We start from the raw sequence: 12,205 nt of genomic DNA, 5'->3' as shown, positions 1-12,205 counted from the left end.
TCCTTAAAAAAAAAAAAAAAAAACAAAAAAATAACAAAAATTTCTTTTCGTTATATGTTTTTTTTCCTCGTTTCTCTTATCAAACGATTACGGTGTATCGGCACGATAGCTCGTGTCACGATATATCAATAGGATTCTATCCAGGTGTGGAATAAAATTTCATTCAAAATGACAGACTTCGAAACAGGGATTTGTACAATGAGATTTATGCGATTCCACGACTCCATCTCTTTTTCCCATCCCCGCGATCTTTTTTCTTCCATCCCTCCCCCCCCCCCCCCCACGTCCCTACTTTCAGTTGGATATTTCCTTGGAAAATATGCCATCATTACCTACGCAATGGTGGTGTTACTTGAGAATTGAAAATGCATTGAAAATAAAAGAGGAATATGATCGCGGCTTGGTTTGTGGTCCTTTCCCGTGTGTTCTCCCTTTAATAAGGTTGCAGTAGCAAAGTGTAATCTGATTTATACGGCTGTTTTCCCCTTGGTGCGGAGAAGCAGCCTTCAACCCTCGACCCTCATTCCTCTTCGATGTCTGACCAACGTATTTCGAATCCCATAGGTACTTTGTCGTAGACGTTTCCTACATGACACTTAGGTAACGAGTAGGATCAGGTGCGAGCAGGTGGCTCAGCAATATATTCCACGCTAAATTCCAAATTTTCCCTCGAAGCATCTCCTGATCAAACTTGCGATCTCATTAGCGCATCTAATTACTCAATCATTTAATAATCGTGAAAGTATCGAAGCAAAAGAGAGAGAGAGAGATAGAGTAAGAGAGAAAAGGTGGGAGAAGAAGCTTGCTCGAAGAAGAGCTTCGAAGCTTCGAGCAAGCTTTTAGTGGAAGAAGTAGTAAACTTTCAATTTTCTCGGCCACGTCTTGCCGACGAAGACGCCGACCACGACAAGGTTCTCGAGTGTCCCATTGTTTTCTACGCCCCTGATAATATAACGTTTTAAGATACCGAACTCCTCGGAAAGAAGAACTTTGAACAATTTCTTCCGGTTTCTATTCGCTAGATACACTTTTCAAGAACGATTTTATTCATTTAATATAAAAATGTTATTAACGAGGACACAAATATAAATTGAAATAACGTTTAATGATGGTAAAGAACTGACACATGTTTTGTCATCATCGAAAGGAAAGATCGATGTTATAATTTTCACATTAGCGACGGTGATTCGCAAACATGGCATAGCAAAGATAGAAATATTAAAACGCAACCAATACGAGCAGAAAAATAATTATCGCGAAGGAATGGAAGTGAAGATGAACCGACGAGAGAGGGAAAGTGGTTAAGAGAGAGATTAGAGGACACGCTTAAAACGTTGTCATAAAAATGCAAAAAAAAAAATATAAACGAAAGTATCGTTGAAAACGCGTTTTGCGAATCGTATCGAGGAAGATGGAAGCCGAAGTTTCGATTGATTTCGTTGTTGGTACCGTGCCGGTTTGCCACATTGTGGTTAAGGGAAATCGATAAACGATACGCGCGAGAGCCTGTTGGCAAGCGCACGATTATTCGCTTCAAAATTATCGACGTATCAAATATTAGAAAATTAGCCCCGGAGGAAAATGAAATTTATTTGGTGATTTCCGATAGTAAAGGTATTAGCTCTGTTAATACGAGAACAAATGACTTGGTATTTAGGTAGGGCAACGACTACGAGAGGACAATCTAACTTGATAGTAGCTATATCCACCAATAGCGAGTAATCAATTATTCAAACAATACCTCTTGAAGCAAAGAAAATGAATATGGTCGGCTTTCAGCGACGCGAAAACGATTGTCTCGGCATATATATATACATATATATATATATATATATACATCGACTTTCCATAGGAACAAATGCTGAATCAGGTGCTTCATTGTGACCCTGCAACATATCTGAGAGTATCATTAATCTAAGTTGTTCCTGAGTAATGGCCACTCCTTTCTCCTCCTACGCGTGTGAAAGTAAAAAAGAAGAGAGAGAAAGAGAGAGGGAAGAAAAGAAAAAAAGTCCGTTCGGCGTCCAATTTCGGCTCCTTCTTTCAGGATAATTATCTTTGAATCGCATGGCCAAGAATTCAAAGCGATCGATCGCGTTAGTCCACCGACACCCGCAACCTAAATCTTTTATTTCGAAGTAACTACGAATAAATATTCTCCTTTGCCAAAGAAGGATATTAAAATGTTATCGTAGGGAGAGGAAATAAAGGGAATAGAATAGTTCGTCGTTGGAAAAACATTTAGTTGAGAATTTGAAAAAGAGAGTATTACAATGTAATACGCGCGAGCTCGTAACATGTAAAGCGTAGTTTCGCGTTGAACAGGTTTGCCGTTTCGCCTGTGGCAGTTGCATCTTCGATTTGTTCTCTCGCGAAAATAGACCAACAGCTCTAACGGAAGTACCGGAAAGCTTTCGCGAGTACAGGTGTCGTGTCTGTACTTAAACTTTACCCGTCAGATTCTCTCTCTCTCTCTCTCTCTCTCTCTCTCTATCTCTCAACGTCGGTCTACTTTCACGAAAGTGGAAAAAAGTATGTACGGCCGAGTAAAGACGAGAAGAGACAAGAGGATTTTGAATGGAGTGCTTGTCAATCCTTCGACTGATCTATCAAAGAAACGTTCGAATATAATTTTCCACAAATGGGTTAGAGGCGATGCACGGAACATAACATAGATAATATCGGAAAGTTTATTCTCTTCGCGAATTACAATTAGGAATTACGAAGATAATTATGTGTTCCAACCTTAACATTATTTACACCCCATTTACCGACAAAGAACGATATAAAGTATAATCCGAGTCCCCGGTGCTGTGGTAGTTTAGCGATACGGTGAAGTAGGCGAATCGTGAAAGTAAATTTAATGCCAAGAAAAAGAAAAATAGTCGAGGAAAGGAGAAACAACGGATAAGATAGAATGAGATAGAAATAGCATAAAGAGACGGTAACTCTTCTCACGGCAAAAGAATCATAGAAAACGAGCTAGGTCCCTGCCAAATTTCCAATGCAGCAGTAACGGCAAAGCTAAACTCCACCTCCCGTTATCGCGTTCGGTATTATTGCCATAGCTGCTGTTGCCACAGCATAATGCGATGTTCCAAGTTTTCGTTGGTTCGCCCGAAGGTACGTAGCATCCAGTACGGTAACATTGGTCAGCGCTAACACAGTGGGTGGATACTAGAAAAAGATCGAAAGAAAGGAGAAAAAGAGGGCCACTTAATGCCACGATTTCGTTTCATCGGATTTTATTTTGCTATTAGCAGATGATAAAGCCTTCTGCTACTCGAGGAAGAAATAAAACGATACTAGCTCGACGCGACGGCAGTTTCGAAGAATTGCAGCAGTTTCGCAACTGTTTTCCACGCTCCAGTGTGCTTTCGGAGGTAACCCTTCGTCCCCCTATCTGCTAGGGTTCTTGTCGCTTTCTCCTTCTCTCTCTATCTCAACGAAGCTCGAAGAAACTTTTCGTTATTATCGCTTTTCCTTGGACGAACGGTGGCACCGGTCGGTCCTGGAATCGCCAGAAAAAGCTCCGAGTTACGGAAGAATGCAGTCGTCGGTTCTTGCGTTGACTGCGCTTCGCGCGCTTCTCGGGCTTCTTTCCTATCATCCTTTGTATCACTTATGTCGGAACCTTTATTACCCCCCTCGATTCCGACTCTTTCATTCCGTTATCCTGGACGATCGCCTCTTTCCGATTCGAGAAAGGAAAAAAAAAAAGGAAAGATAGACAAAGAGAGAGATTAAGAGCCAACAGCCAAATAAACCGTCGGATCAATTTCCAATGTTCTTTTCTCAAGAGACATCGAAGCGAATTCTTCAAATTCGAGAGTAATGTCGATCGCGAACGTTTCCTTGATATATCACGTTTAGAATATTATTATTTCTATCGTCCGTCATTAAAATTTCCTACTCTAGGGAAAGATAAAACGAAAATTTCGGTGATATTCGCGAATTCCGTCTAACTAGCTTATTTATGCGGAATATTCATCGTTCGAGCAGAACGAAAGCGTGAGAATTCTCCAAAGGGTGTTCACCCCTCCTAGTCTGCTGATCGATAATGGCGGATGCTTCTCAGACGCCGCCGATTTGTCGTCGTTCAATTCTATTCATCTTGCTCTCTCGATTCTTCTCCTCCTTCTCCTTCTGGTCCTTTCTCAACGACCTGATTATTCTTCTCCTTTTCTAACCGTGGTGCACTAAGTTTATTTTCTCTCAAGAATCTTTAATTACGCGGTTCTCACCTAATGAAGCTGGGGGGTTTTCTTCTAAAATAGAATTAATTAAAAACGCTAAGTATATCTACGTCTATTCGTGTATACGATAGCTAAACGAACCATCTACTTTATCTTTTCAACGATATCTCTGTGTTTTTATTTTTTTTATATTTTAGTCATTAAATAATCTTCAATCTTATTTCTTTGCGAGTACTTAGTTCTATCATGATGATGATCCTCTAATAAAATATTTATCATTCGAAGAATTATATTTTACGAACTTTTAAGAGATTAGCCTGAAATATTTAAAAGTAATTTCTGCAATGGTATGCAGAAGACTGAGTGCAAAACTGTTAAATTTGATTAAGCTAGTTTTAAATTAAAAAGAAAAAAGGAAAAAAGGTGGACAAAAATAGTTGGCGCAAACACGTACATAAAAGTACATTTAGAAAACATCATGATCCGCGAAGTATTTTTAAACGAAATTGAAAAATCTCATTTCCATCTAAAGTTATAGCAAGGCAAAGCTATTCGCGATGGTGATTACATAAGAAACTCTTTACGGTCGCGTCTAAGAAAGAGATCAAGAATGTTTGCATTAGTTTTCAGTTTGAGGATACAAAAAATCGTTGCGGAAATATTATTATTTTAATAATGGTATTTTCCTTTCAAAGACGATCGACGTTCAAAGTCTCTTCTGTTTCTTTTTTTTTCTTTTTTCTAAGTAAACGAATTTTTTCTTCACGTGCCGACGATTCTTGCACGAGGTTAACGCGAATATAAAGTTTAATAAGGCGCGCCGATCATTTTTGCAGATCGGAAGGGAACGTTGTAAGAGAGGACAGGGCCAGGCTTCCTACGAAATAACTCCTACCATTTTTCTTTTCTTTTCTTTTCTTTTTTTTCCTTTCTTTTCTTTTCTTTTCTCTCTTATTCTCTTGCAACTACGTTATTGATGGTAGGAACTCTCCCCACTCATCCTTTTCCACCCTATCTCTTCTACAGATTCTCGATAAACCTTTACGATAGGGTTAGAGGCAAAAGCTAGTGAAATTTTTGTCGTCGGCGTAACCTTTAACCCGAGCGTGGGAAATCAATACGTCGGATCGGAGACATCAGAGGAGGGTTGGTTACTCATTTCTCTATGGAAAAGGAACAAAAAAAATAGTCCTCTTCTTAAGCCGACGAACCGAAATAAAATGTTACAGTTTTATCGTGAAAAACGGATTCGCGTTAGTTTCCTTTCTACGATGGAAAGTAAAGTTCTTTCATTAGTTGATCAAAAGAGAAGAAAAAGGATAGAGGAGGGGGTGAGAGGGGTGGGGTTGGGGGTATATTTAGAGAGGAAAAGCTGGAAGAGATAGAGAAAACTATTCAAGAGTAATTATTGTGTCTGTAAAATTGTCGATAACAAACTCGCTTGTAAATGGTTCGTGCGTTTGTTATCGGTGTTCATAGATTTAGACAAGTTCATGAATAATACAGATAACGTGGAAAACCACGTCGTTTATGCTTTCGTATAGAACACGCTCGTGCAGCTTGCAGAGAAGCGAGAAACGCGAGTCCAGTAGCAACCGACCAACCAACGAACGAACGAACGAACGAACGAGCCAACCAACCAACCAACCAACCAACGGTAGTAAACTTTCGATATATCCTCTTTAAAATATAATGTCAGAGAGCGGAGAGATAGCGTGCTAATCTGGTGCCAGAGGCTATCGAACCAATTTTCCTCCTACCCACTCTACCATTGTGACGGTTAAAGTGCAAAAAGTGCATATTTTTAAATCGCCATAAATCTTAAAGCTCTGCCTTTAAAATGCATATGAAATATGTAACTTGTATACCTCTTTTCTCTTTCGTTATATTATTTTCCGTCTAATCACGTGCAAATTTGAATGTTTTCTTTTAAAAGGAAATAAGATAAAAGAGAAAGATTAGAGTTGGAAAACGTCAACGTTGAGAAAGCTCTGACCCCTTCTAAATGATAAGAAAAGATAAACGTTTTGGAGTAGGTAGATATATCGAAAGAAATGATTCGTTACGTTTTTGGAAAAGGCAGGATCGATTAATCGATTATAAGTAGTTTAGGGACTTGCATGCGAAGCAAACGCCTCGATAAGTGGCTGGAAAGTTTTTCGAAGAACAGCCGGCGGCTGTTCCGAACCGAACTACGGCTCCGGTACGTGACGTATCAAAAACGATGTCTCACGGTCGGCATCGTGCGAGGTTAAACGATTGTCTCTACGGGGCTCGACCCGAATGACGTTTTTCGAAAACAATAGTGCCACCTCGTGATATCGATGCTTCTTCACTTTTTCCTTCCTCTACCCTTCTACTCTACTTCCTACATTTATCCAGATTATACTTATTTTTCTATCTTTTGTCGTCCATCTGTCGAAAATTCAGCGTAAAATGAGTTTTAAACAGCCACGACGTCCGATTGCTCTCCTATCTTTAATCCTTCTCTCTCTCTTTCTCGCTCTCGGTCTCCCTCTCTTCGTAATTTTAATTGCCTATATCCATATTTCCGGAAGCAGAGATACCCTTAGGGCTTGAAAATCCATTTCTCCTGAATTTCAGCTTCGACTCATTCTCTCTCTTTCTATCCTTCTACATTGCACTCTCTTGGTAGCACGTATTCTCAACTTGGCGTTCACGTGTCTACTCAAACGCAAGGAAATATAACGACAGGAACTAACCATCGTGCTCGTTCACGAAGAGGGGAATGCCAACGCCGCAGGGACAATATTTTCCACAATCTTTCTTGATTTCCTTTCCTCCTGGGAAATCCAACGAACGGTCCGTTTCACTTAGGCCTACAAACAAAGTAATTCGGAATTTTTTCGCTCGAAACCACATTCGAACACATTTTTCTCCGTTTTTTTTCGAGAGAGAGAGAGAGAGGGAGAGAAATCAATTTTTCTTTTTTTTTTCTTTTTAATTTTCTTCCAGATATCAACACTTTTATTAAATTTCATTTCGAAGAAAAAAGTCCAGCAATTTAGAAAGACGTGGACTTCGTAGGAACGATTTAAACGTAGCTAACGCTCGTATCATGCCTGATACGTGACTTCGGGCAATGTTCAATTTACGAACATGAAGATTTTCACGTGCAATTAATTCGAATAGAGCGAACCAGTCCAACGATAGGACATAATTCCTCGAAAATTATTCTCACGACGTTGATATCTAAATTATTGGCGTTAATTGACGCTTCTTTTATGTATAAACGTTACGTTCAAAAATGATGGCCTACCCAATTGTACTCGCCCCCATATTATTATTACGCTAACTACCAAAATATTGTTGTTATAACTTTATTATTTTTCTCTCGATATTCAAGTAAATATGCAGGTATGTTTTTTTAAATAATGATAAAAATTATCTAGTAAAAAATATTGGTTTTAAATAAAATTAATGATTCTCGCGATATATCTCTCATCTGTTCTAATCAGTTTCATGTATCATAAACGCCATAATAATATCGCGCGACGAATCGTTTAAATAAATTTATTGATTTTTCTATAGACATATTTCTATAGACATATTTCTATAGACATATTTCTATAGAACGATCTACTAAACTCGACGTAGGTTCGTTTCACTGCTGTACTAAAGTAATGATGTGGTTTATATTCGCATCGCGTAGAGACATAAACGATTAAACGTTGATTTGAAAAATGATATACATTATGTTATTATAAACATGCGGAACATAGAGTATAAACAAGAACAAAGTAACGTCGTTGGATGTGAACACTCGACAATTGGAATTTTTCAATTTGTTTCGCGTAGAAACGCGTATTCGGATCTGAACGCGATCAGAACTCGATCAGAACGCGATTAGAACGCGATGAAAACGCGATCAGAATCGAGCTAAATTGTTAGAACGGCAACCGATTTTAATGAATGTCATTGACGCGTGGATCGATTCGAGCGACATTGAGATTGAATCACGTTATTTCATTTATTTGCACGTTTCCGTCAGTTCCGACTAGATTCCAATTGTGAAAATATTCCAATGATATCATTTCACACGTGCGAAACGTGTTTCATTAATTACATGCTTGGTTTTCATCGTTGAAAGTAAAGTCGCTCGATAATCTCGATTTCACAAAAATGTTGAAATTTTGCTTTCTCTTTCGCAGAATTTATTGCGATAATCGGACACACAGAATTAACGCACCGTGCTTGTATACGACCGGACGAAATTTGCATTGGAGCATGTCGATGGTGTATACCAAGGAATCGCGACGCATGCAGACCAATCAAATTAGGCTAACGTTAATGTCTCGTCTGATACTATCTAAACCGATCGACTTTCCTCTCACGTGGGACGAAAAGCCATCCCCCCCTCCCCACCCGATCAAATTGAATTCACCAAAATTGTCGTTCCGAACGATTGACGCTCTAAATTTTTACATAATCGAATTGTTTTTTGTAAAAGTTATTTTGCTACTTTTTTGCTGAACCAGCAATTATCACTTATACTTTTAGCAAACTTAAACCACAACTCGATCGATCGTATGTATGCATACGCGTACGTACGATATATCTAGATATAGTACATATATACAACGGTCGTTAGTTTTGCTCTCTCGCGTCGAATATAAAGAAAAATTAGTGCGAGAAATATGAAACTTCGAGCACACGTGTGTTATGATAAAGAAAAGGGGATAGTTTATTTGACAAAATATAACACCCAGTGACGCGATATTTAATAAACGTGTATCATTATCGAAAAGGAATTTGACCGGCTCTTACAATTGTTTTTTTTCTTTCTTATGTTTTTCTCTTGTAACAACGTGACCTTGTTAGACGTTCTTTTTTACACGGAAAGGTAAGAAAAATGGAAAAAGAGAGGACAAGCGTCTCTGTAATATTTCAAGGGCTATTCCGACACATGGCGCACCATCTTCAATGTGCTACGTTTTCCTTTAAAGCGTAAGCTACCAGCACAACATATGTATATGTATCTGTATATAACATACGTATATATGTATCTTGCCTTTGCTTATGTTCTTTGTACATTTCCACCGAGTGCTTTCCACCTTCCCGCGAATGAGACCGAGAGCAAAGAGAATGTCGTCGTAAAGGTTTTGCGCGGCACGTTTTGCAGTCCGTTCGTAGGCAAACAAAGTTCTCCCCTATAAAAGATTCTACAAGGTATTTGACACGCGGCAAAATAAAGTACCTACGTAAGCAAATATCGACCCTTTCTAACATTTATATATAACTTAATTTTCAACTCGAGTGTTTTACGAGCGTATAATTATCGAAAAGTATTTATATCACGAGTCGAGGAGCTATTCATTTTTCATCAAAACAAACATTATTGTGTTAATATTCTAACGAGCTTTTTACATTTTTCATACAAAATGAAATAAGTGCAAATAAAAGTGCTTTAATTGTATTAATATTTACAATATTTAAAATAGAACTTTCTTAATGTAGGAGGCTACCGTTGGACACGCGAGCCCATGGTAGTTAAATTATAATAGCTGGTACGTTGTAGAACCGGTGTTAAAGGATCTCGTACGACTAGACAATGCTATGTCTCTCGTCGTAATTATAGTTGCATTTAAGTAGAGATGCGAGCGTCTAACATCGATTGGCCTACATTCAAAGGGATTATCCTAGACACGAGTGAGGCTTTACGAGTTGCTTGTAAAATAGCAATGCTTTGCGCTACGTTCCATCAGTAAGATGATAGCTGAGATAAAACAACGACGTAGATATTACTAGATTTTCGACAGCGGGAGAAATCGATCGTTGCGTAATAGAAAATTCCCTAGGAAACCGCCAATGAGAGAGCGAGAGAGAGAGATAATATCGCTCTTGAAAATACCATCCTCACCGTCTTCATTTCTCGAGCGGAAAATCTGCTCGAAATTGTTAGGCCTTTACTACAGAGAAGTTTTAGCGGATAAAAAACTACGTTCCTAGAGAATCCATCGAACCTTCCTTCGAAGTACCATCGACGGTCTGCGGACTATCGGTAAGAAAGACGAATGCATTATGCAAGAAACAGGTCGTGCTGCGGCACGAAAGAGCTGGACGGATTGGAACGAGAACTGAAACTCCTAGTAAACGTGTACGCGTGTATCTCTGTGTGTGTGTACGTGTATAAGTATAGGTAGGTAAGTAAGTGTCATAAAAGGAGAAAAAGAAAAAAAGAGGGAAAAGAATCGGAGCGAGGGTAGAAATGGTAGGATATAGCAAGGATTTGCATATCATTTTATAAATTCCGAACAATGTACCTTTCCCTACGTCCCTTCTTACATAGCTTCACTGAAATTTGTAAAGGTTGATGTTTTTTTGTCGACCCACTGATATCTCCTACTTAAATGACAAATGCTCTTCTATAGATTCCAAATTCCCATTTACACTTTTTTCCCGATGTTCCTCATCGCGCGAAAAACTGTATGACATTATCGATTGATTTTACCGTTAGACTAATGTCTCATCAGGCGCATTTACGACGGATATTGTTTTCCGATGATATTGATTTGCAATTTTTCTGATACCGAAAAATACAGTTCAACGACATCGTTCTATTTAACGTTGCATTCAGCCGAACAAACTTGAAATATCAATTCGTTGCATATTTTGTTTTCTCCCTTTCGAGTTAGTTTCCATAAAATCACACATCCAACATAGTTTGAATTTGGATTGATCAGAATAATTCAAATAAATATGTAAGATCGTCAAACGTTTCGAATTAGAATTTAGCATTTTTTTCTAGCAAAGTTTTTCACCCGAATCAGTGTGTATCGACAAGTATCATGACGTGATACCTCAGAAAAGCGCCTTTGCGATGTTTTACCTGGTAAAACCAGTACGACGAGTACTTAAGAAAATGAGAACTTTAATCTTGACGCGAACGTCGCTCTCTGTTTCTTTATCCGTCGAAAGTGCTTTCGCGTTCTTCTTCTTCTTTGAAAAAATAACAAATAAAAAAGAAAAGCGCGTGTACTATTATTATAAATCTTAGTAGAAGTGAAGTTTATTTTTCCATAACGTTTAATAGACTTGTATCTGAATTTGAAATCGAAAATGTGCAAACGTCGATACAAAAATTCAAAATGACGACAAATTTTGACGAATAATTCATCGAGCTCCAATTCATTTTCACTCGATACGAACAAATTTATAAAACACGTGCAATATTTATAATATTTACAAACGAGTGCAAAAATGTAGGGTGTGTGTTTCGAATTTGAAAGAAAAGCTAAGACGAGGTACACACACATGCGCATACAGAAATAGAAGAATTTACGATGTATCTATCATAAAAGGAGAGAGAAAAATTCGTGCACGCTCAATACCAACTCGACATCTTACTTTTTACGAGCCACGAATAAATATTTTTCGTCTCACCCTTTAGTCTTTTCCAATGACTATCTCAATCTCTCTTCTAACAGTATTTTATCGTTCTACCAGTCTTTCAATCTCAAAGCCTAAACTTAATTAACGTTCTGCTCGATCGAAAAAGAAAAGAAAAAGAGGAGAGAACGAATCCTTCCGAATCTCTTAGTTGTTATACTCGCATTTTCTTCCACAAGATTTCACTGGAAATAGGAAAAACAATTTCACAGATCAAAAATATCGGATCTAAAGAAAGGCATCTACTGCGACGAAAAGCAATCGTACGGTTTTTCTCACGAAAGAGAAAAGGGAGAATGAGAGAGAGTATATGTCGCGTTCTTCGGTAAGGGTTTGCAATCCCTTCGGTCCACCCTTTGCGAATCTCGCATTCCAAGCTCTTCTGGGCCATTAGTACATGTCGGAAACATAGTTTGAGAGAGAAAAGAAAGTGGAAAGAGCGTGCACGCCATACGTAGAAGCGAAAGAAGCCGAGAGAAGCAGGCTGGAAAGATGGAAGAGCCGGGAAAGGAGGAAAGAAAAAAAAGGAAGAGATAGAAGAGAAAGAGAGAGAGAGAGAGAGAGAGAGAGAGAGAGAGAGAGAGAGAGAGAGAGAGAGA

Source organism: Polistes canadensis, unplaced genomic scaffold, assembly GCF_001313835.1.
Source record: "Polistes canadensis isolate GaletaPanama2010 unplaced genomic scaffold, ASM131383v1 scaffold_60, whole genome shotgun sequence".
Classification (NCBI taxonomy): domain Eukaryota; kingdom Metazoa; phylum Arthropoda; class Insecta; order Hymenoptera; family Vespidae; genus Polistes; species Polistes canadensis.
Note: the sequence above shows the minus strand (reverse complement) of the source record.